Raw genomic sequence first — 26,355 nt, forward strand, 5'->3', positions numbered from 1 at the left:
TTGTTGTTGCAGTGTTGTAAGTCGCTGTAACTGCAGCTAAAAGATTGAACTTTCTCCAAATATCCTCAAGATGGTTTCCAATGACATCAGTTGTCACAAGAGGAAGTCTGCATTTAAACACACTCAGGTGTGCCCAGCTATTCTTATGAGAACATTGGATCAAGTTCATTCTATGTGCAGCCTAACCTTAATCTTAATCTTAATCTTAACCAACTGAATCTTAATCTTTATTTCAAACTAAACTCAATCCAGACCTTCACTCTGAAAGAACTCACAAACTGCATTGCGCTGCATCAGGGCCGGTCTTTGGTCCCCATGAGGACGAGGACTCCTGATCAGTGTTGATGATGGAAATGGTCTCCAACACCATAAAACAAGAAATACACACACGTGTAAACACACACAGTGACCCCGCATGTCGTTTTTGCCCAACTTAAATTTTCATTCATTACCCAGAACCTCTCAAAAGCCCTGAAGAAAAATTGAATATTTGGTGTTTGAAAGCCATAAATCACATCCATATCATCTCGTCCATCTCAGTCTGACCTCATCTTTGTTTGTTGTTTTTTAAAGAGGGACAAATTGGTACTTGGTTAAAAAAGCACTCTGGGAAAATGATCCTGCTTTCAGGGAGGTCTTTGGTGAGTTTGCTAACAATGCAGAGAACCATGACGGAACCAAGCACAAGGCTGCTGCCCTCTGCATCACAGCTACACTTTGGAGTCTGTTTGAACTGAATGTGAAGGGTCTGACATCATCACACCAGTACGACAACAAGTGACCGTGAACCAAAGAAAACCTTCACTGATGAGTCCATGGATCTCATTGATCTGTGCCATTTCCTGATCTTCAGGTTCTGTCTTTGATTTCTTTCTTTGATGTCTAAATTCTGTGCTTTGGTGTCCTTGGTCAGTCTTTGAATTCTGGTTCATAATAAAAAAGAACTCCCAGCATATTTCTGCAGACCATAGATAGGGATTTTACCAGCTGCACCATAGCAACCCTCTTGCTGTCTGCTGCTGTGCCATTGAAAAGTAAAACAGCCTGGAAAAGAGAAAAGGCTCATATTGGTGATGTCATCATAAATATATGAAGGTCTTGTTTCAAAGTAACTTGTTATTTTGTTCTTGGTTGTCATGGTGACTCGTGGTATCAGGGCTCCATTGATGATGGCATTTTGTGGTGGTTGTGCACGTGTGACACTCAAGGTGAACACACTCACAGTTGATTGGACCAACTCAGATCAGCTGTTCTGAACCTGATACTCAGAGTTTCCATCTCAGTGTCAACTCAGGAGTGACTGAGGAGAAGAGTTTCAGAACAGCCACAGTTGGGGGACTTCCATCCAGCAGCCATTTTCTATCCCTGTAAGGAGTGAAGGGATCTGGAGCTGCTGGGTTCAGGTGGATCCAGAACACAAGATGGAGGTCAGTCAGGACCCCAGAAGGAGACCAGCATCTGGAAGGTGGAGATGCTTTAATCTGACACCGTTGTGTCAACAGTTCTGAAATCAGAACAAAAATAAACAGTAGTATTTCCACCTGCTGCTCCTGCATGTATTCAAGTGAACAGGAACACAGATTCATGTTCAACTTCTCCTGTGTGTTCATCCACAGTCACTAAACAACAACCAGACTGAAGACCTCCTTCATCCCCCGAGCCATTAAACTGTTAAACTCCTCACTGGAGGGGGGGAGGGCCAACAGAAGGACTGTAGGAGAGGGCTGAGCACCATTAGCTTAACCCAATAGCAACCGGACACTCGTGCAATATAAGAGACTGTACATTATTATTATTATTATTATTATTATTATTATTATTATTATATATAATTATTGTTACTACTGCTATTATTATTATTATTATTATTATTATTATTATTATTATCATTATCATCATCATTTTATTATTTTTATTATGAGCATTTATTATTTATGAGCATAATGTTTGTAATGAACAATGTTTGTAATGTTTGTTCATAATGTCTGTTTGCTCATAATAATTATCATGAGCATTTATTATTTTTTATTATTATTATTATATAATTCTTGTTACTACTGCTATTATTATTTTATTATAACTATTATATGTTTTATATTATATCATCATCATTATTATATTATATCATCATCATTATTATTGTTATAATAACAATTAAGAACAATTAATATGATGATTATTCCTGTCACGATGCACATATACATAACCATCCAGGTACACACAGGCACCCGCACATGTATATATGCATATATATATATATATATATATATATATATATATATATATATATATATATATATATATATATATATATATATATATATAGTCTTTGTTTTTTCTTCTTTGCTATTTTTAGTCTAATCTATGGTAACAGTGCTGTGAATGTATGTTGAGGAGAGTGCAATTTCCCTCGCGGAACGTCCAAAAGGGATTAATAAAGTAGTCTGTCTGTCTGTCTGTCTGTCCAAACCAGACAAAAGGGGGTTTGCTAGCATGGCTGCTGAGGTAGAAAGGCTCTGTTTAAATTGAGTCCTTTTACCATTTCTTTCCTGGCTTCTTCAAGCGGTGCTGTCATCACTTCCTGTGACCACGGGACGGAAGGGGTCACCCTTCAGAATAAGTTTGAAATCATTATGTTACTTCCTGTTCAACATGCCTTTATCAGACCAACTCACTGACCTGCTCAGTGACGTAGTGTGGCTGAGTGGTCTAAGGTGCTGGATTAAGGCTCCAGTCTCTGGGGAGGCGTGGGTTCAAATCCCACCACTGCCATCATGTCCCAGGTCTCTGGAGAGGTGTGGCAGGTCTCTCCTCTCTGTGCTGGAGCTGCCTTTATCACTCTGGGTAGAAAATGTCCTGAAAGAAAACCTTCACTGATGAGTCCATGGATCTCATTGATCTGTGCCATTTCCTGATCTTCAGGTTCTGTCTTTGATTTCTTTCTTTGATCTCTAAATTCTGTGCTGTGGTTTCCTTGGTCAGTCCTTGAATTCTGGTTCGTAATAAAAAAGAACTCCCAGCATATTTCTGCAGACCATTGATAGGGATTTTACCAACTGCACCATAGCAACCCTCTTGCTGTCTGCTGCTGTGCCATTGAAAAGTAAGACAGCCTGGCAGTCAACAAACTGGGCTCAACAGAAAAATGTCAACTAAAGATGGATTAAAGACCAGGAGGAAATGTAACCAACCTACAAAGATGGAGGGGAATTGAGACCCACATGCTTGCCATCCTTGATGAACTGTCCACTGGTGCAGGGGATGAGGTCATGGCGATGATCTGGGAGCCAGTCCTGGATGTGAAATGCCCTGATGATGGACAGTGCAGTGGCAAAATGTCTGGTCCACTGACTGAACTCTGTGCCACAAATGAGGAACAACAGTCAGCAAGGAGTAGAAATGAAGAGGAGAAATGGAGAGAACAGAAAGAATGAGAGATCATGGAGGAAAGAGGCTGATATTTGCAAGTGTTCTGATTACAACACAGCAATCTAGAGAAACCATGACCTGGATTACTGAGGACCTCCACTGGCAGTTCATTTCTGTTGATCATAGGGCCATGCTGGGTGAAGCAGGAATGAATCCTGGGACTGAGGTTGTGGAGCAATGGTCACCTTTCCTGCTGAAACTGTCAATTCTTCTGCTTGGTTCTCTCCACAAAACCAGTCCCTTAACGGAGCTCAAACCCCAGTTACAGCTGTGAGAGCCCAGAATCTGACACACTGGACCGTCAGGAACAGCTTTGTGCTTTCAAACAACAGAGACGACACTCAAGGACTCAGGGAAGGCAGGAATCTCTGGCCTCAGCTGACATGTTGAATTTCAGCAACATTTCATGATGCTGAGTTTAGCAAAACAATGAGAAGATGAAGGAGGCCGTCAACTCCTTCAAGCTCAACATCTCCACTGCTTTACCGGAGGTCAGGAGGTCAAAGCAGAACCTGCACCCCCCACCTCTGATGTTTACTCCACACAGAGATGAGGGGTCAATTCAGAAGAGTGAGCTGGAGTCTGGGCAAGTCTTTTCATTCAGTCCCTGGTTGAAACAATTGTCTCCACCAACTTAAACATGGGTCTGGACCTGCACAGGTTCCAATTCCTGTCTTGGTCCCAAGGGTTTGTTGAACCAGAGAAGCTTCAAGTGGTGATGCTCATTCAACCATGCATGAAGGTCAACCTGCATCATCTGCTGCTCATTAGCAGGGACTTAGCTCCAATGGTAGCGTGCTAGCTTAGCATGTGAGAGGTAGAGGGATCCATGCCCTCCTTCTCAGAATACTTTAGCTTGTTCTGTTGATCAGAGGAGCTGCTGGGTGATGAATGCTGATGTTTGTCCACTGGTGTGATAAAGTGTCCCCTGTTACTGAGATGTGGATGAACACCTGCTCAGGTCAAAGCTGCAATCAAACCAGGGACTCTGAACCTCCCACACAGTGAAGGAGTTTGTCATCAAGATTTATGGCAGCTTTGAAACTTCCCACCATCTCCTGAATGTGGAGCAACTTGTCCTGCCAAAACTGTCCCCTCTTCCATTTTTAATAACACCTGTCCTGACTGGCAATCAAGCTAGGCTGCAGCGGTGAAAGCGCTGAATGCAGCCAGGATACACAATGACTCAAGCAACTCAGGAATCTGTTGACTCAGCTGGAGAAGCAGAGGGTCCACCAAGACCAGCAGACACCTTCATTCTTGATTCTTGATTTCAAGGGCAGCCCCTTGAGATGCACCATCTCATTTTGGAGGGGGTCCTGACAAATAATGACCAACAATACAACAATAATAAAAGTAGATTCTATTTTCAACACAAGGACACACACATCATACACCCAGGTACAGGCCAACAATGTTCCCCAAAGCCCCCCCCCCCCATCCAGTATTATACAAAGTATGATCAGAGATCCCACTGCAGAATAAGAGTGGGCCTGTGTTCACATACGCATACATTTAAACACCCATCTAAATAAATACTGCTTCCATGCACCATTAAAGTACACAATGCATATTCATACACAAATATCCACATATTTACAGTACAGAGAACAAACAAGAACAAGTAGAGAGTGAATCCTGGAGAGATAAGGGGAGGTGCATCAGAAACAAGAGCAGATGTTTGAAAATGCTTGATGATTTGAAGATGAGAAAGGAAGAGAGAGACCCAAGTGAGGAGGAAAGGTTGTTCCAATCTGATGGAGCTTTAAATACAACCGGTCAAAGCAGAAGGCCGTCCCCACTGATCCTGGATCTGCTCGACGTTCCTGCCTGTTAAAAGGAAGGTTTTCATCACCACTGTTGCAGGATGTGCTGCTGGTGGAGAATTGTTGGGTGTAGATTCATTGAAGCAGTTTGGTGCTGGACCTGCTCTACTAGTAAAGAGTCATGAGAGAACTTTTGTTGTGATTTGGTTCTAACAAATAAAAATGACATGACTTGATTTGGTGCCTCAGGAGGAGAAAATTTGGGCACAAAAGTTGGACAAGAGTGTTTGTGGAGGTTGTGGATCAAAGTTCTATTGATATACAACACAGAAAATAAAACAATGTGAAGCAGGCTAATGAACAATAAATCAAATATAAAAATGCTTTATCTTAAGATCTAGAATATCTTGTGAATATCTGGAGCTTCATTCCAGCAGCAGACCTCCTCAGGTGATGACTTCATATTTGACATGTTTACCATTCAATGAGACTCATTGTCAGTCCATTGAAATCTACTGGTGTTCCTGGTGAGTTGATTTAACAACATGAGCTGACAGAATCTACGTTCAGGTAGGAACCACCACATCCAGGGGTCTGGACCTTTGAGCAGGAAGAGCCATCAAAGTAGCAGACTAAGCTAGCAGACGTTAGCATTGAGAAGAAACTGATACCTGAGCCTCCTTTTGGGTCTGGTCAGGTGATGACACAATAATATGACATCATTGTCAGACTGACGCCTGCTCAACACTGACCAAACACTGCCTTATTGCATTGTGGGAAATTTCTGCTTGGCTTGTGTCCATCACTACACACAAAGAAATTTATCTCATGCTGCCGTGACCCGGATTCGAACCGGGGTTGCTGCGGCCACAACACAGAGTACTAACCACTATACGATCACGGCTTCCGCAACAGCAGCTTGAGCTTCTATGTCTTTGTCTTATTGAGTGTTGCGGCGAAAAGCTGTTGAACAGCTGATGCACGACTGCGGCGGCCCCTGATGCAGGAGACGGGCCAGGACCCGTTCAGAAGGTGGTGGATATTATTCTTGGTGTTTTTAGGGCATGTTCCCACCCATCTTCACGTGGGTGACAAAAATTGATTTTTTGTAAAGATTTCGGCGCGAGTTCGGCCTGTCAAATCCTGATCAGGGCCAGTTTGGTTGTGTTGTCTGCAGCGTCTGGTGCGCTCAGCGGGAGCGAGTCCGATCATTATAAAGGTGGGTCAAACAATTTAGGTTGAGACGAAGGACGGCACGGGCAGAGCAGACGCAGGTCTTCATTCCACCCGCAGAGCTGTAGAGCATGGATCATGTCAAGGACTAAATGAGGGGAAAGAGAGCAGGAGAGCAGGGCAGAGACAAAGACAGAGAATGCTCTCCTAAAACAAGGACTGTTCAGTCAATGGTAGAGCAGAGTGGCGCAGAGGAAGCGTGCTGGGCCCGTAACCCAGAGGTCGATGGATCAAAACCATCCTCTGCTAGAAGAAGAAAAATAAAATGATCCAGTGTCTTTAGAAATGTGTGTCTGTTAAAAAGAGGTTCATAAGGATTTTGTCTTCCTCCACAATTACCAATGATTGTGAGAGTAAACAACAGTCCACTTTCTGACTGAAGCAAAAGTAGACTTCAAAAGGTTTTTCTGATTCAACATAGCAGCTAAATTTCCATTTCCTGAACAGGACAGGTTAAAAAAAAGGGAATGTCATGACTTCGTCTGTATATTAGAATATGAACGACTAAAAATGTTCATGCCCAGTTTAAAGTTAGAATTAAACTGAAAATACCCAAATCTCCCCTCTTCAATCCTGTCACTCAGTGTTGTAAACTGTTTCAAACAAATTCTACTGTTCAACAGTTCAAGTGTTTCCAGTGAAGCTGAATGTTCTCCTTTGCTTTCCTCAATTGGGTTTCTTTCATGTCCTCCTGAGATCAAAGACAGAATTCTAGGTACAAATAAATACACTATCAAAGCCCCCTGATGACATCATCATCAATTCTGACTTTGATCTGGAGGCTCTTGCTTTAATCTTGGCTTTGATCTGACTAATGTTTCCTGACAGGTTGCTGTTTCCACTCCAGAGCAACCAGTAGTTGATCCTATCAGACCAGTCTGATGAACAAAGCTTTTCATTATCAGTGGAATCACTGGGAAAAGAAACTCCTCCTGTCAGATGAAGGCTTCACTGTGTTGAGGAGGGTTTGTTCAGATGATTCTGGAAGAATAAATCAAAACCTCATCATTGAACATGAACATTAATCACTGATGACTGTTTTAACTGAACCTACTGGATACTGTGGTGCCTGGTGAGGAGACAACTTGGGTACAAAGTTGCAGAAGAGGGTTTTTGGAGAGGAGATTTAGATGAGATGGTTTCCAAATCAAATCGGTTGTCACAAGGGAAAGTCTGCATGGAAACACACACACACACACACACACACACACACACACATACACACACACACACACATACACACACAGAGTCCTACTGACTAACCCATGTTTTTCTTCACTTAAACCACCACTGGAGTATTGAAAGAGGTTGCATGAGACACCATCAACTTACATTAAAAACCCCTGACTGCCATTTATCCCCTCCTGGCTGCAGGAAATTAGACAGACCAGCCCCTAGGGCGGGGCTGCACGGTGGTGCAGTGGTCAGCACTGTGCCCTCACAGCAAGAAGGTCCCGGCTCGGGCGTGGGATCTTTCTGTGTGGAGTTTGCATGTTCTCCCCAGGCCTGTGTGGGTTCTCTCCAGGTACTCCGGCTTCCTCCCACTGTCCAAAGACATGCAATTAGGGGACGAGGCTGACTGATACTCTAAATTGACCGTAGATGTGAGTGTGAATGGTTGTTCGTCTCTGTATGTTGGCCCTGCGATGGACTGGCGACCTGTCCAGGGTGAACACCGCCTCTCGCCCGTAGATGCTGGGATAGGCTCCAGCCCCCCCCCCCCCCGTGACCCTTACTAGTAAGGAATAAGAGGAAGATGACGATGGATGGCCCATAGAGTGGAGGTGAGACCACAACCATGCTCTACAATCAATATTTACATCAAACCAGCACCATCTCAACAACATAACCTGACTAAATATATACATGATTCCAGACTACTACACCAACTCAATAATACATCCACATGCATCATCATTCAATGAACCTCGCCTGTGATTGTACCCCCTCCCCCATCTGGGAGCAAAGGTTTGCACCTACAGCTCTTAAGGAGCTTCCTTGGGCCACTCTCCCCTTTTGGCTCCACCCCCTTTAAGGAAACCACCAGGAAGAGGTGAGGACTGACGTGACGACTGAAACTGCCACATTTACATGAGACAAACTAGATCAACACAAAATACCAGGCCTTGCACAGAGATTACCACTGACTGACACTGGGGTCTTCATTTTCCACAGGCAGGATGGCCGGTCCCCCTGTGCTTCCCAGGTCCCTCCCTGGAACACATGGCATAGAAAATGTTTCACATGTTTGCTGATTCAATAAACCTGACCATTAACATGTGTGTGTGCCTCTAATTTACATAAACTGTTCATACCAAGACAAATGCTACCTTCAATTAATCATTCATGTCATGGAACCCTTGGTCTCCATGACATTGGTCAACCAGAGAAGCTTCAACCGGTGACGCTCATTCAACCATGCATGAAGGTCAAGGTGCATTATCTGCTGTGCTCCTTAACAGGGGAATTAGCTCAAATGGTAGAGCGCTCGCTTAGCATGTGAGAGGTAGAGGGATCGATGCCCTCATTCTCCAGAATACTTTAACTTGTTCTGTTGATCAGAGGAGCTGCTAGGTGACGAATGCTGATGTTTGTCCACTGGTGTGATAAAGTGTCCCCTGTTACTGAGATGTGAATGAACACCTGCTCAGGTCAAAGCTGCAATGAAATCAAGTCATAACCCTGTAAAGCACCAAATAACAACAAAAGTTACACTTTACAAGTAGAACAGGTCCAGTTGAACACTACTTAAATGAATTTACACCCAACAATTCTTCATGAGCAAGCACATCCTAGCTTAGGCCCAACTTTTCTTGGCGCTCTCCCAGATGCATGGGAGCTGCTGGGGAAGCGCTAGTTGGGCCTAAGCGAGGAGCTAAGCTAAGTTGGTCTGCACCAGCTAGTGAGGGTTGGCTAGCTCTCGCAGCTTTTGGTGCAGAGCCGCTGCAGGTCCAATTCAACCTCGCTAAGCCTCACCTCCAACACAACAAAAAAAACTACATTTAACACACTTATCAGTATCACTACAGGAGGCAGAGGAGGAACAAAACATGTGGCACTCTGAGCAGGAGAGAGGAGAACAAGAGGGAGAAGCCATCGTTAGCTTAGCGTGTTTACAAGGCAGAAAGATTGTTGCTGCCAGAATGATGGTCTTTTAAACTTCAGCCAAATAAAGCAGTTAGGTATTAATTTTTGGTGGGTAATTAGTCAACGAAATAAGGAATTAGCAGGGAGGATCACACTTTAGCTAGCACAATGAAGCAAGGCTCTACGTTCAGCAACACAGAAAAAGGAGTTGAGGTCACAGGCTTCCTGCAACCAAGGTCAAAAATCCAGGACGGACGAATGGGAGGACAACAAAGACAAAGACACAAGAAACAGAGATAATAACCATAAACTCCATAACAACCATAACACATATTGCCCACACACACACACACACACACACACACACACACACACACACACACACACACACACACACACACACACACACATTTTGTGAAACAACTCAGGAGTCATCAGGTGTTTTACTCAGAGGGATTCATTCATGATAAATGAGCATGGAGGAGACCCAGTAATCATCAACACAAGCGTGACATGAGCAGGTCACCACCCACTTTTATTGATTGGTTCTTGTAAGAGTCACTCCTAACGCCATCAGGAGGTCATTTTTTTGTCCTGCCCTGTCTCAACTGTTGGAGCACAACTACAGCCTGAACTCTGCCACTACCTTATCCCTCCCTAATAACCTCATACAGACCCACTATCTGGACTAGCCTGACCCCCCTGACCCTCATCAGTCACTCCTAGTGCCTCACACTGGAGGGAATAGCAGCATCGGTGAACTCTGACTGTTGGGATGCACATCCATGTGATGAAGAGCTGTTTTAAACAGGGAATCATTTGACCTCTTGACATGTGTGGGCAGGTACAGAGGGACGATTCCATCATGAACAACAATATTAATCAACAAATGGGTCTTTAGCTTCTTTCTAAAGGTGTCCACAGCGTCCTCATGTCCAGTGGGAGAGCGTTCCAGAGTCTAGGAGCTGCAACCTGGAAGGTTCCCTCTCCTTCAGTGAGGCTGAATCCCTGTGGTCAGTGAGGATAAGGGACCCCACAGGTGTCACTAAAGTGCTTTAGACTGCAAAGCACTCAGCTGATCAAGCTGGGATCAACTGCTGTGGTGATCAAGGTATCATCATATATAACAAACAAAGAAAACAGAGTTGAGGAAAAGCACACAAAGAAAAAACTATGAACATGAACAGAGCATCTTCTACACCAGATGTTACATGGCTCAGTAGACCTCTGGTTTGACCCGGAGCAGGTCCAGTCTCCAGGGTGCCCCCATCATTCTGCTCTTCAGTCACAGGACATGCAGCAGAATCCCGTAGCTCCTCTGCAGAAGAACATATGAGAGCGTCTGCTTGCTCTTCTCTGGCTGGACGTAGGGGAGAGTCTGTTTGCTCTTCTCTGGCTGGACGTAGGGGAGAGTCTGTTTGCTCTTCTCTGGCTGGACGTAGGGGAGAGTCTGTTTGCTCTTCTCTGGCTGGACGTAGGGGAGAGTCTGTTTGCTCTTCTCTGGCTGGACGTAGGGGAGAGTCTGCTTGCTCTCCTCTGGCTGGACGTAGGGGAGAGTCTGCTTGCTCTTCTCTGGCTGGACGTAGGGGAGAGTCTGTTTGCTCTCCTCTGGCTGGACGTAGGGGAGAGTCTGCTTGCTCTTCTCTGGCTGGACGTAGGGGAGAGTCTGTTTGCTCTTCTCTGGCTGGACGTAGGGGAGAGTCTGCTTGCTCTTCTCTGGCTGGACGTAGGGGAGAGTCTGCTTGCTCTTCTCTGGCTGGACGTAGGGGAGAGTCTGCTTGCTCTTCTCTGGCTGGACGTAGGGGAGAGTCTGTTTGCTCTTCTCTGGCTGGACGTAGGGGAGAGTCTGCTTGCTCTTCAGAAGTTTGCTGGACCTACACTTGAAGGTCATGATTTTCCTCTTTGAAACAGCTTTTTAAATCATGAAGATTTCCCAGGATTTCCCACTGAGCACTGCTCCTTTTCTTCTTTTGTGTTCTCACTGCACATAGAAGACTCTGAACTTCACCGTTCAGACTGCCAGTCTTTGTGGGGTCCTGGTCCTTCCTTGATTCGAGGTGGGCCAACTCTGCAGTGAAGGTCTCTGTCTCCTGAGATGCAGTAGAAACTCGTCTCCTCAAACATCCATTTTCTGCCTCTCTCTCCCCACTCTGGAACCTCAGCTGTTCAAGAGTCGTCTTCTTCTCAGTGAGTTCTTCTCTCATTTTCTTCTTCTCTGCCTGGATGGAGTTGAGCTCTCACTTGAGGTCACACTTCTCCTTGTAAACCATCTTCACCTCAAGCTGAAGATTGTGGACTTGTGTGTTCAGGTCTCTGATCTGAGCCTGGTTCTCCTCCCTCACAGATTCAAGGTTGCCCACCATGGCAGACATGTTCTCTACCAGCTGATATGCAATAATCTTCTCTTGTCCAAGACTAGAAACCTGTCCCCACAAATTCTGGTTTTCTGTCCATCTCTTGTCACACAGAGACTGAAGCTGATCAAGTGCACTTTTCTTCTCAGTCAGGTCTTCCTCAAGACATTTCATCTCCACCTGTTCACTCTCCCTCAGAGACTGAACCTGGGTCAGCTCTTTTCTGAGCTCATTGTTCTCTCCATCAACCTTCCTCCCCTCACACTGAAGACTGTGGACTGTTGCGTTCAGGTCTTCTATCTGAGTCTGGTTCTTGTCCTGGACCGTTTTGAGGTTGGCCACCACAGCAGTGAGGTTCTGGAGCTCCTGGATTGCTCTTTTATTCTCACGTTCAAGAGTAGAAACTTGTTCCCTCAAATTCTGGTTTTCTGTCTGTGTGTTGTCACTCAGAGACTGAAGCTGCTCAAGGGCAGCTTTCTTCTCAGTCAGGTCCTCCTGCTCTGTCAGCCTGAGAGATGGAGGAGCAGGATCACATTGACCAGGATCATTCAGTGGATAAATCCAGCTCCTACTGAGATCCACCAGATCTCTGAATGCTCCAACTACACAATCCAATGGAATCATAGCCTTCTGTCCTGGGTTGATCTGAAGATCTTGAGCCAGACTAAATCTCCTGGAACTGTCAAGTGTTTAAAGACCAAAACTGCCCCAGAAATGTGGAGTCTGGATTCTTTTCTAGAATGTGATGGCAGTTACAGTCCTGCAGAGTGACATCACTGACATGACTGGATGACTTCAGTCACATGACTGGATGACAGCGTAGATGCCAATGTAGAGGTTGGGGAAATAGTCTCTGAGAATCCAGCTTGAAGCCACGCCCTCCTTGTCCTTCTAAAACCCAAACAGAGACCATCAGTCTCCCTCCAATCCTGTACTTGGTTCAGTGTTGCTGTTCTATTTTGCAGCAGTAGGGGTCGCTGTGATACCAGGTTCAGTTCAAGATTCCCAACTCCAGCTCATGTTGGTGACCTCAGTGGTAGGTAAAATGGTGCTTCAGTGGATCATGTGATCAACTCATGTGTGTCCTCACTGCTCCACAGGTCTGTCAAATGTTCTGTAAAATAGTTGGACCCAGCAGAGCTGCTAGATTAGGAGTTGATGGGAGTTGTTGCAGATACCAGGGTCCAAAGTCCAGCTTGAACCTGGTTTGTGCAGTTCTTTGTCAAGCTAGCAGCCATTCTTTTCACTGCCAAGCTAAAGTGACTTCTGTCAACAAAGGTCAACATACAAAAGGATATTTCTACTGGCAGTTGAAGATTTTGATCAAACTCCTTTTTCAGAGCTGGAACCTTCCTCTTGTGTCAGCTTTCTGTTCCCATCTCTATGGTAACGGTCAGTTTTGACCCACGTCTTCAATCAGCTGTCAAATAAACTAAAACAATTTTCTATCCTCCAAGTTGTTTCCATCTCTTGGTGACCTTGTTAGGCTTCCTTATCCATGGAAATATTGGTTTGAATATTTAGTTGTGGGCCTCTGGACCTTTTTTTAGTCACTAAACCCTGGATTTATTTTTTCAGCAACAGAACTTTAATACAAACACAAAAAGAAAAGCAGAACAAGCCAGAACCCAAAATATGGATTTGCAAGGTCAAGCAAACCAAACCATCAGAAACCAACTACAAATTGTTTGAGTCATGACAAAGTCCAGGACCCACTTTTCACCCTACAATGTAAACCAATGGGAGGCTGTCTCCTCAGACACACATAGCCTCAAACTGACGCTTCTCTCGTCTACACTGTAACTCTCTCCACTTCACAAATAACTTCACTACATTCCTGACAAAAATGCCTACTAAAATGTTTACATTCTACTTTGACCACAATCTGGGGATTGATGAGCCTTTTTCAAACAACAAACTCCAAAAATCCTCTCTCCTCTCCACTCTGACAGAGAGCAGCGGGGGAGGGGCTCTTAGAAGCTCAGCTCTGATTCTCACTTGGTGTCACACTGAGGCTTCTACCTCCTAAACTACAAGTCCCACCGCTCTCATAAAATACATCCTTGGATTCAGGACGACTCCTGCTACTGGGCTGCAGTGGACAGAAGGAGGCTCAGGCCCAAACAACACTGCCTCCAGCTTTAATTAAGACCTCAGTTTTGTTCTCTGCCTCCATGACAGGCTAATGGACATCAACTGGTCCTGAGTCACCAGGAGACACGGCGATGTCCAGCTGAGTGACATCAGCAGGACTGTGGAGGTTTATACTGAGTCTCCTGACGACAAGTGGCAGTACAGAGATATTAAAGAGGGTCTGAGCTAAAACTGAACCTTGGGGAACTTCAACCTTTGATCTCAGAGTTCTGTTTTTAATCTTAGAATTCTTTCTTTGATCTCTCCTTGATTTCTCAATGATTTCTTTGTGGACTCCAATTGTCTTTTGTCTCTCAGTGAGACAAAGACAGAGCAGCTCCAACCTCAGCCTCCAGGAGGCCCTGATCCTCTAGTGGTCAGTCCTCTGTGTTGTGGCTGCAGCAACCCTGGTTTGAATCAGGGTCCCAGCAGCAACATTCCTACTGACTAGTGTTTGTTGTTCAACTGGACAGTTTGTCTGGTGAAGCTCTCTCAGACACTCCTTTCTTCATCCTGCCTTCAGGCTCAGCAGCATCAGAGTCAATGTGTCTGACTAGGACCAGAACCCTCAACCTGGAGGCTGTGGTGCAATGAGAACACAATCAGAGGCAACCAATCAGAGGAGGGTCTGTTTGACTCCTGAAAACTCCATTAAAGCTGAGAGGAACTTGTTCTTCATCTCCAAATTCCCTCCCTGCACGTTGTCTGTCCAGAAATCCTTCAAGTCCAAGTTGAACCTTAGACTAAAAGCTCCCAGTAGGTGATGCAGGCTCCACCTCACTCCTGGTTCTGGAACCTCACCAGTTGAAGCTCTCTCACCACTTGGATCTCATGTTCCTGACATCTCTGAGCTTGTTTCCTATCCACCTGTCTCATGTTGATGAGGTCATCCAGCCTGATGATCTCTAGGTTCTCCTTTGAGTGGTTCCCTCTGGGAGAGTTCTCCCTCTGTAACTTGTGTGTGTGTTTGCTCGTATCCTGTTTCTCCTTGACAGCACTTTAGTGTTTTTACCACTGGTGTCTCATCTGTGGTTCACCTTTTATTTTACTTCTTTGTCAAAGATGAAGGTGTTTGTGGTCATTCATCAATCATGTGATGGCTCATGTGACTGTGAGTCTGATGAAGCGCTTGTAGCGTCTCTCACTCTGAACACTTCAGGCTATTGAAGCTGCTCAGATGTAGCCTTACTCGCTCAGTCGGTAGAGCATGAGACTCTTAATCTCAGGGTCGTGGGTTCAAGCCCCACGTTGGGCGTTTATCTTGAACATCCCTGCTTGTTCTCTCACTTTCTGCAGCTGTGGGGCTTTGATTGGAATTGAAAGAAAAATCACTGAATAAACAACACAAACACAGGCTGTGTCTGAAGGTCCACACCTGCACCCGACTCAGAATGAAAAACCAGTGTGGACTCAATTGTATCCACTGTCAATCCTGATTCTGGAGAAATTTCTTTGTGTTTTGATGGACGCGAGCCAAGCAGAAATTTCCCACAATGCAATAGGGTGGTGTTTGGTCAGTGTTGAGCAGGCGTCAGTCTGACAATGATGTCATATTATTGTGTCATCACCTGACCAGACCCAAAAGTAGGCTCAGGTATCAGTTTCTTCTCAATGCTAATGTCTGCTAGCTTAGTCTGCTACTTTGATGGCTCTTCCTGCTCTAAGGTCCAGACCCCTGGATGTGGTGGTTCCTACCTGAACGTAGATTCTGTCAGCTCATGTTGTTAAATCAACTCACCAGGAACACCAGTAGATTTCAATGGACTGACAATGAGTCTCATTGAATGGGTGTCTCGTCCAACGAGAAACAATCAGTCTCAGGTTGAAGCTCATCAATGAGGTCTTGTGGATCAGTGGCTTGCATGAATGAATGAGTTGGAAGACTTCTTGGAAATTAAAGAGGATTTAATACAATTAAGAAAACCCTTAAGACAGAGTGATAATTCCAGCAGAGTAATTAAGGCCCATATTGAGTAGCAGGTATGAATTAGCCTGGATTTATCTGAGCTTCAAGTAGACGGCAAAGAGGCAGGTGGAAAGGTGTGTAGGATGAACGATAGTGACCTCCAACCAAATGAAGAGGACTGAGTGGAGGCTGACCAGCTCTACGGAGTCAGGCGGAGTTTGGCAGCGAGACAGGAGTCCAGGCCTGAATCGGTGAAAACCAACGTAACCGGCTGACGTTCTCAGCTGGATTCTCCCATCGATGTACCACGCCTCTCCAACGAACTGGTGGGAGGACGGCCTCCAAAGCCTCCACCTCGTCGACCGTGGCTCCCGCTGAGATTCGCTCGATGAAGAAGGGAAGCGCGTTGATTGGCTACCCTCTGGTCTCAGGCTGCTGGCTGCCTGGACTAAGCTGCTCTTCTCCGACACAAAGGTGGCTTCTCTCTCTTCAAGGCTCACAGGAGGTCAAGAGTGTAGCGACCGTGAGCCGAGATCGATGATGAATTACAAAAACAGAAAATCAAAAAATAAATCAGAGGAATAGAAAAGAAAAGGGGGGGGGGCCGGACCAGCTGCTCTAGGAGCTCACACACAAAGGGCAGAAACAAGAAGCACTGAAGAGAGCGCCAGCAGTGGATGGTGCCACCACTGTTACAGTAAACTGGTCCGCCTCAGAGCAGTGACCTTTGACCTGTGAGGGGTTGTTGGCCAATCAGCACACTTTGCTGTCTTCAGTCCTTCTCAGATATCAACAAATGAAGCTGGTTGAACAGACAGCAATCATCATCACTCAGAGACATCACCTGGAGAGGAAGACTGCTCCGAGTTCTGACAATGACAGTGAAGAGGCAAGGAGAGCTGGACAACCACAGACAGTGAAACATTCGGAACATCATGTTGATACACGTGTGTGTGTGTGTGTGTGTGTGTGTGTGTATGTGTGTGTGTGTGTGTGTGTGTGTGTGTGTGTGTGTGTTTACATGTAGACTTTCCCTTGTGACAGCTGATTTGGTTTGGAATCCATCTTAGTCAGGACATTTGGAGAAAATTCTATCATGTCGTTGGAGTTATTTTGATTTACAACACTGCAAATAAAATCATCTCCCCTCCAAAAACCTTCCTCTCCAACTTTGTACTCAAGTTGTCTCCTCATCAGGCACCACAGGATCCAGCAGGTTCAGTTAAAACAGTCATTAGAGATTGAAAAAATGTCCATCAAAGACAAAATAAGGCTTCAAATAGGTTTCCAATTTTATTTGATGTTGACACATTTAGTCCATTTAATATCAGGACTGCTCCCAGATACGCTCCATGACCTCATCCCTGCACCAGAGTACCGCCCAAGTTCATCAAGGATGGCCAACATGAGAGGGTCTAGATTCACCTCCATCTTTGGAGGCTGTTGAATTTCCTCCTGAGGACCGTCAGGCTGTTTCCTTACTTTGCTGTGACCCAACAGCAGACAGCAACAAGGACTGTGGTGCACTTGGTCATTGGATGCACTGAAGTCACGTGACTGAAGTCATCCAGTCATGTGACTGAAGTCATCCATTCATGTCAGTGATGTCACTTGGCAGGACTGTCACTGCTGTCTCATTCTAGAAAAGAATCCAGACTCCACCTGTGGCTCCATGATAACTGATGGACCTCTGGTTGGAGGCTGGACGATGATGTTTGGTCTGGGGGGGTTAAGATGGTGGGGGCTGTTTCAGTTCTAGTGCTGAAGGCTTTCACCATGACAGTCAGACTCTCCTCTGTCCTTCATGGTCCCTCAAATGTGCAGTGTGGACCTCACACACTGAATTTAGCCTGAAAACTCTTCATGAACAGCAGGAGACTCAGAGTCTCTGTGGCACTCGGCTGTGAACAGAGAGGCTGGTGGTTGGAGCCCCCCAGGGACCAAGACCAGGCTCTACTGGTGCTGAGGACTCTGTTGATCAGCTGCTGAGTTGCTACTTGATGTCAACATTGGTCTGTTTCATCCTGAGTAGTTTGATCCTAGCAGAGTCGCTGCATCGATGATCTGAATGTGGACGGACAGATTGACCCTCCACAGCAGACGCCTGTCACAGATCTCTGGATGAGACACTTTGAGGTAAAGCCAGGTTCTGACAGTCCCACTCACATGTTTCAATCACATGTTCAGAGATGGGTTTGTTGTTCCTGAATCCATTTCTTATTTTCTGATCACCTTGTGGATTGTTCATCATTCTCCTCATCACCATACTTTAGGTTGCAGTACGAACACCTGAGTTAGTCTGGGGTTGCAGGAATCATACAGCATCCAAATAATAGCAGGTTGAAACATTTATTTCAAAGAGTTTAACATGGTTACACACACACACACACACGCACACACACGTTTCCAGTCATGTCATTGTGGGTTCATTTCATCAAGGCTCACAAACGGGGGAGGGTAACTTCACACACTCGTACGTTTCAGGTCTGGCCTGAGTGGGGTCCTTCCACGTGGTTCTGACTCAAGGTGTTTTTCTGACACTGTGGCAACACCTGGCATCAGCTCAACTTTGACTTTTACACTTCTAACTGTACGCTGTGTGAGCTGTTCCATGTTTAAAGCCATATTTCCAGTGTGGCCCACTGCAAATCTTTGGAATGGCTCATGCCAGTTGCTGACGCCTCAGAACGACTGTGCTGTGATCTCAGTTTGAAGTTCTGTGCCATTAGAGAACCTGTCTTACCACGAGGTCACCTTGTTAGCCTGTGAATGTCTCCACCTGCAGCGATGACTTCTGTCAGCTCCAAGTGTCTTCTTGTCTGGCATCTGAAGTTCAGGTGAGAGACCCTCTGACTCCTGCAGCAGCAGTAGAGACAGAGGAGCCCTGAAGCTCAGAGGTTCCATGAGGGATCAAAGCCAGACGAGACGGCCACAAAGGTAACAGGACATTGTGGACTCAGTCGTCACCACGAATCTGTGTTGACAGTATTTAATGACTTTCTGCTGCCAAAAACAGATCATGATTCTATACATTTGAGAGGCCTCACAGTTCGGGTTTCAGGTCTGTATCCACTGGAGAGGCCAATGGGAGCAAAATAGCAACAGGGTCAAAGGTCAACAGGCCTCGTGTCTCAGCCAGGCCTCAAAGGGTTAAGTGAGCCTTTTGGAGCTCCTTTGAAAAAAGGCCTGACACCAATCTTGTTCAGGACCAACATGAAGAAGGATCTTTGGAACATTTTCACATCTTTAAGACGGCCTTGACTCCTTTTTATAGCAGGAGTCACTGAACAGCACAAAGCTGCTATTGCAGCCATCAGGCCTCATTTCTGATCAGTTATTATTGTTGAAACAAAGCTGAATATCAATTATTGATTTTTATTGTCATCATTTTGAACACCTGATGAGAGAAACACAATAAAAACATTTGAAAAGGAAGGATCAGAGTGTTGTTGTACTGCAATACTACAGTACAGCATCAGAGACACTCAGTTATTGATTGCCTGAATGATTGATTTCCCCAGAAGAGGAACAGCTTTGTTGGAGCAGTAAAAATACACACATCATAACGACAAAGTTACATTTGAAAAGAAACTACATGACATTACCAGCACAACATCTGAAGAACAGTTAGGATCAATTTAACTGGCCAGATAGTTAGGACTTCTTTAATGATATCCTTGATGAACCCAGACATCAGAGTGGTTTGTTCCCCTCAATCATAAATCTGTAAATATAGCGTGAAGTGATGGAACTAAAAGGCCACCTCTGAGTGCAGGAGTTAGCCTCTGTGACGGATGTGACGTCAGCAGACCGCCATTAGTTTGAGTCATTGTTTATATTCTTAATGCTGATTGGTCGATCTATAATGGTTACAAATGGACTTTGTAGGTAGAATAAACATCCAGAAATTAAATGAATTTGTAGATTGTCTTATTAATCAAAAGATGAAGAATTAAAAATATTTGTTTTTTTTCCTCGGAGTGAGCGACAACTACCGGATTTTCTCACAGAAGAACGGGGGCCAACTTCCCCGGAAGCAGATGTTTGTAATTCCTGGGGCACTAAAATCCATTTCATATTATTCTTTATTGAACAGCGAATATTATGGAAATAAAATTTATATTTCTCGCCAGAAATGTCCTTAAAATGCTTTTTAAAAATCAAACCTATCTTGAAATGACACTCGTCCATAATGGCGTCCTTAGCAACCAACATAGCAACAGTAGAAATGTGACACTGTAACGACTCTCTTCCAAGAGGTGAAAGATTCATCGTAATAACGAACAAACCAAAGATTAAACACAAGAACTGAGCAAAGATTATGAAAACAAAATGCATATTTCTCTCTAGAAATGTCATCAGAATGCTTTATTAAATCAAAACTATCTTGGAAGAAGGCACTTTCCTCCGACAATGACAGGAGCGGCTGCCATGTTTTTGTTTTGAGAGGCCCGCATGAAAGAGTCACATGACCTACCAGCGCTCCAATAGAAAAGAAGAGGGGAAAAAAACGTACACATTTCACAATTTTTTGGCCTTTAACGTAGAACTGATAGGTTTTGACCTGTGGACAAACGGAGCCTTTTTACGTTTTGACATGAGACTGGGTTGCCAAAAGCAAAGAGCAGACAGCAGGACATCAAAAGAAAAGATCCAGACACTAAAACTACAAGTAGAAACAAGAAGAAATACTAAAAGCTTTGGAAAGATACTACAAGGTTGGATATACATTATTATATACACTACTATTCTCACTGACTCCTAAAGAGGGACAGGAAACATTAGAATGTGGATCAGATCAGCTGATTTCAGTGTTGAGTCCATCCCTCCATCCACTTTCTGTTCTATCCTTTAAGGGTCGTGGGGGGGGGGGGCGATCCCAGGTGACATTGTTCAAGAGGCAGGGTTCACCCTGGACAGGTCATCAGTCCATCAGGAGAAATGAGGTGGTCGGTGTCATGCAACCTAAACTAAAACATTCGTCAGATCAAATTCAGATTAAAGCAAAAGTCTCCAGATCAAAGTCAGAATTCCTGATGATGTCATCAGGGCTTTGACAGTAGCTAGAATTCTGTCTTTGATCTCAGGAGGACATGAAAGAAACACAATTGAGGAAAGTAGAAGAGAGCTTGGCAGCATGATGGTGCAGTGGTGAGCACTGTGGCCTCACAGCAAGAAGGTTCTGGGTTTGAGTCCAGGCTCGGGTGGGGAATCTTTCTGTGTAGAGCCTGCATGTTCTCCCCATGAATGCGTGGGTTCTCTCTGGTACTCCGGCTCCTTCCCACTGTCCAAAGACATGTAATTGGGGACGAGGCTGATTGATACTCTAAATTGACCGTAGGTATGAATGTGAGTGTGAATGGTTGTTTGTCTCTGTATGCTGACCCTGTGATGGACTGGTGACCTGTCCAGGGTGAACCCCGCCTCTGGCCTGTAGAAGCTGGGATAGGCTCCACCCCCCCCCCCTCGACCATCAATGTAAGTTTTTGTTAATTGCATGCCACATGAAATTATTAGTGGTCACTTTCCTAGCAACAGTCTCACAGTGGCAAGACAAGAACACTTCTACTTTTGATGATGACAGTTTGTTCAACACTAAACTTCATCCAGTACCATGTTGTCAAACACTGGAAACTCCACAGCACCTGAACAGGGACTTGAACCCTGGACCCTCACATTAAAAGTCTGATGCTCTACCGTCTGAGCTACTCAGGTTCTTTCTAGCATTGAGTCGGCCTTTCTTTCTTTCTTCCGTTTTTTTCCCACGATCACAGGGGAGAGCGCGGACGCAGTCCCCCACTGTCGGAAATTATGCAGTTGAGATTCCCACATTTGGGGAATTCACCAGGGTCAGAACAGCCCCAGTGCAATGGCTGAGCCTCACCCGGGGAGAACCACCTTGCTGATCATGGTATCTCCCCTGCCAGGTAAGTATGACTCGCTGAGCTTAGGAACAGACATGACCTCCAGTGACACAGCCTTCTGACTGACAGGCAGGGAGGCCGACACAGCGCCTGATCTTTCCTACCTTGTGCCAATCTGCCGCGTGCGCAGCCCCCTTTGTTTCTCACAACGATGCCGGATGTCGGATATCCCAAGCCCGGGAAGCTCAGGCACATTGAAGGTTCAGGTCTTTCAGAGTGCATTCCAAAGCCTTTTGGGAAAGGCTCCGAGAGCAGTGCCGTCAGCGGACCTCCATCCTTATCTGGAGTGCAAACGGAGCCACAACTTGACGCCCAGCGGCAGCGCGGGCGGAAATCCAGCCCCGGCCTCATGTGCAGCACTGGAGAGTTGGCCTGAAGAGCACGGGATTTGCTCCTGACAAAAGGGGAGGGGCCCACACTGTTCCTGGAAGGCCATTGCGGCCGCAGGCTGAGGAAAAGCTGCAGTGCAGGAGGAGAACCCTGGTCCGGCTTTGGGTGGAGCAGGTGAGCGAGTGCCTGGCCGAGAAGCGATGCCTGTCAGCCACCCGACGTGAGAGCCAGCACCCCCGGTACAGCCAATCCCGGCCGCGGCTGTGGGCAGGAACTGCAACAGTTTGGGTGGCGACACAAAATGCAGTGCCATAAACACTACATCTGGCATACTGGTTGTCCCCACTGCTATCCAAAGCAAAGGCAATCGGTGCCTTCACCCTGCTATGCTAGTGGGGCGACTCAAAGTAAAACAAAGCGGTGTTCAAAGCCACAAGCCAGCGACTCATCCTGGAGTAGGGGTTTTCCAAGTTGATCTCCTCCCACGCATGAATTCTCTTGTATCATTCCACTTACTGCGAAGACGAGCCGTGGATGTATTGTCCTGAGCTCAGGGCTTGTCAGATACCATGACCCTCAACTAAATGTGGCAGAAACCCTGCCCTCTTCATTTAGGGCTGGAAGGTGTGAGAGATACTGGGAGCTCATCGAGGCTACGTCCTCCGCGGTCTCCTCAGGCTGGCCAGCACAAGAGGAGACCGCCAACTGGCCGGGACAGGCGGTCACCGTTGTTGTTGTTGCCGCCGTGGTCGGCCTTTCTTTCTTTCTTTCCTTTTTTCACACGATCACAGGGGAGAGCGCGGACGCAGTCCCCCACTGTCAGAAATTATGCAGTTGAGACTCCCACATTTGGGGAATTCACCAGGGTATCCAAAGCCCGGGAAGCTCGGCCGATGCTGTTTTCAAGGCTCACCTTGTCGCTCGGTGAACCAGCGTGGCCTCGAGCCGCATTAGAATTGCTAATGAACTCAAAATGATGCTAAAAGTAATGTTGTGAAAGTTTCGAATAACCTCAAAGTAATGCTGACAGTCATGTAGTAAGAGTTTCTATGAACTTCAAAATAATGCGACAATGATGTCGGAAGAATTGCTAATAATCTCAAAATAATGCGACAGTGATGTCGGAAGAATTGCTAATGAACTCAAAATGATGCTGACGGTAATTTTGGAAAAGTTGAAACTAACCTCAATTGATAATACAGTGATGTCGTAAGAATTGCTAATAAACTCAAAATGATGCTAACAGTAATGTAGTGATAGTTGCTAATAAACTCAGTGATGCTTACAGTAATGTAGTAAGTGTTTCAAACAACCTCAAAGTGATGCTGACAGTCATGTAGTAAGAGTTGCTACTAACCTCAAAATAATGCAACAGTAATGTAGTAAGAATTGCTAATGAACTCAAAATGATGCTGACAGTAATCTAGTGAGAGCTGCTAATAACCTCAAAATGATTCTGACAGTAATGTAGTGAGAGCTGCTAATAACGTCAAAATAATGCAACAGTAAAGTAGAAAGAGTTGCTACGAACCTCAAAATAATGCGATAGTGATGTCGGAAGAATTGCTAATGATCTCAAAATGATGCGACAGTGATGTAGTAAGAATTGCTAATGAACTCAAAATGATGCTAACAGTAATGGAGTGAAAGTTTTGAATAACCTAAAAGTGATGCTGACAGTAATGTAGTAAAAGTTGCTACGAACCTCAAAATATTGCGACAGTGATGTCGGAAGAATTGCTAATGAACTCAAAATGATGTTAACAGTAATGTAGTGATAGTTGCTAATTAACTCAGTGATGCTTAAAGTAATGTAGTCAGTGTTTCGAACAACCTCAAAGTGATGCTGACAGTCAGTTAGAAAGAGTTGCTTAAAATAATGCAACAGTAATGTAGTAAGAGTTGCTAACAACCTCAAAATAATGCGACAGTGATGTCAGAAGAATTGGTAATAACCTCAAAATGATGCTGAAAGTGATGTCGGAAGAATTGCTAATGAACTTAAAATGATGCTAACTGTAATGTAGTGATAGTTGCTTATCAACTCAGTGATGCTTACAGCAATGTAGTCAGTGTTTCGAATAACCTCAAAGTGATGCTGACAGTCATGTAGTAAGAGTTGCTACGAAACTCAAAATAATGCTACTGTGATGTCGTAAGAATTGCTAATAAACTCAAAATGATACTAACAGTAATGTAGTGAAAGTTTCGAATAACCTCAAAGTGATGCTGACAGTCATGTGGATAGAGCTGCAAGTAACCTAAAAATGATGATGACAGTGATGTCGTAAGAATTGCTATTGAACTCAAAACGATGCTAACAGTCACGTGGTGATAGATGCTAATAAACTCAGTGATGCTGACAGTAATGTAGTAATAGTTGCTAATAACCTCAAAATGATGCGACAGTGATGTCGTAAGAATTGCTAATGAACTCAAAATGATGCGACAGTGATGTTGTAAGAATTGCTAATGAACTCAAAATGATGCGACAGTGATGTCAGAAGAATTGCAAATGAACTCAAAATGATGCTGACGGTAATCTAGTAAGAGTTGCTAAAAAACTCAAAATAATGCGAAAGTGATGTTGTAAGAATTGCTAATAAACTCAAAATAATACTGACATTATTGTAGTAATAGTTGCTACGAACCTCAAAATGATGCTACCGTGATGTTCTAAGGATTGCTAACAAACTCAAAGTGATGCTGACAGTAATGTAGTGAAAGTTTCGAATAACCTCAAAGTGATGCTGACAGTCTTGTAGTAATATTTGCTACGAACCTCAAAACGATGCTACAGTGATGTAATTAAAGTTACTAATGATCTCAAAATGATGCTGAGAGTGATGTCGTAAGATTTGCGAATAACCTCAAAAAATGCTACAGTGATGGAGGAAGAGTTGCTAACGACCTCAAAAACAATGCTACAGGGATGTAGGAAGAGTTGCTAATAACCTCAAAATAATGCGACAGAGATGTCGTAAGAATTGCTAATGAAATCAAAATAATGCTAACAGTAATGCAGTGAAAGATTCGAATAACCTCAATGACAATAATGAACTCAAAATGATGCTGACAGTGATGTAATGAGTGTATCTACTAATTTCAAAAAGATGCGAAAGTGATGTCATGAGAGTTGCTTCTAACCTAATAAATGATGCAAAAGTGATGTGGTGAGAGTTGCTACGATCCTCAAAATGATGGTGACAGTGATGTAGTGAGAGTTTCGATGAACCTCAAAATGATGCTCCAGTGATGTACTGAGAGTTGCTGAAAACCTTAAAATGATGCTGACAGTCATGTAGTGAGAGTTGCTACTATCCTCCAAATGATGCTACAGTGATGTAGTGAGAGTTTCGATGAACCTCAAAATGATGCTCCAGTGATGTACTGAGAGTTGCTTAAAATCTCAAAATAATGCGACAGTGATGTGGTGAGAGTTGCTTCTGTCACGACCCGGCTCAGAAATCGTGACATCGAAGGAGGGAGACGCAGACTAAACGTGAAACACAACTAATAATTTATTATTAGTAACGCAAAATCAACACAAGGCAAACCATAACGTACAGTGGAGTGTGGTTATCAGTAGTGTCAGTGGTGAGTGCGAGTGTGTGCATGAGTGTACAGGGGGTGTATGTGTGCGGTGTGATGGATGCAGAGAACGAAACAAGACATAACTCAAGAAACACAACCATCGCTCCGACGTGGGCCAGGAGGAGTGAGCGAGAGACAACCGGCCAGGTTGATCGCCTGCTTTATAGCTGGGAGACGCCGGGCCCAGGTGCTCCCAATTAGTCAGCAGCTCCGCCCCATGAAGCTCGAACCTGAGAAGGGAAGGAAGTCAAAAATAATGCAACGCCCCCATGCCCGTGACCATGGGGACGTGACACTACGAACCTCAATATGATGCTCCAGTAATGTAGTGAGAGTTGCTACTAATCTAAGAAATGATGCTCCAGTGATGTAAAAAGAATTGCTACAAACCTAAGAAATGATGCAACAGTGATTTAGTGAGAGTTGCTTAAAACCTCAAAATGATGCTACAGTGATGTAGTGAGAGTTGCTACGAAGCTCAAAATGATGCTACAGTGATGTCGGAAGAGTTGCTAAAAATCTCAAAATGATGCTTCAGTGATGTTGTGAGAGTTGCTAAAAACCTCAAAATGATGCTCCAGTGATGTAGTGAGAGTTGC

General features: G+C 44.7%; 4 non-coding genes across 4 annotated transcripts; 2 read left to right on the forward strand and 2 right to left on the reverse strand.

Annotated features, from left to right (window-relative positions):
* Positions 1-6,027: 6,027 nt before the first annotated feature.
* On the reverse strand, positions 6,028-6,099 carry trnah-gug (transfer RNA histidin (anticodon GUG)). The gene has a single exon. It is a non-coding gene; the product is annotated as a tRNA-His (tRNA).
* Positions 6,100-6,605: 506 nt separating this feature from the next.
* Positions 6,606-6,677, forward strand: trnat-cgu (transfer RNA threonine (anticodon CGU)). Its single transcript has one exon. It is a non-coding gene; the product is annotated as a tRNA-Thr (tRNA).
* An 8,507-nt stretch (positions 6,678-15,184) lies between these two features.
* Positions 15,185-15,257, forward strand: trnak-cuu (transfer RNA lysine (anticodon CUU)). Its single transcript has one exon. It is a non-coding gene; the product is annotated as a tRNA-Lys (tRNA).
* A 6,422-nt stretch (positions 15,258-21,679) lies between these two features.
* LOC147270124 (U1 spliceosomal RNA) lies at positions 21,680-21,843 on the reverse strand. The gene has a single exon (XR_015116988.1). It is a non-coding gene; the product is annotated as a U1 spliceosomal RNA (small nuclear RNA).
* Positions 21,844-26,355: the final 4,512 nt, after the last annotated feature.

Source organism: Aulostomus chinensis, chromosome 1, assembly GCF_037954235.1.
Source record: "Aulostomus chinensis isolate RoL2024-O1b breed Wild chromosome 1, RoL_Achi_v1.0, whole genome shotgun sequence".
In the NCBI taxonomy this organism is placed as follows: domain Eukaryota; kingdom Metazoa; phylum Chordata; class Actinopteri; order Syngnathiformes; family Aulostomidae; genus Aulostomus; species Aulostomus chinensis.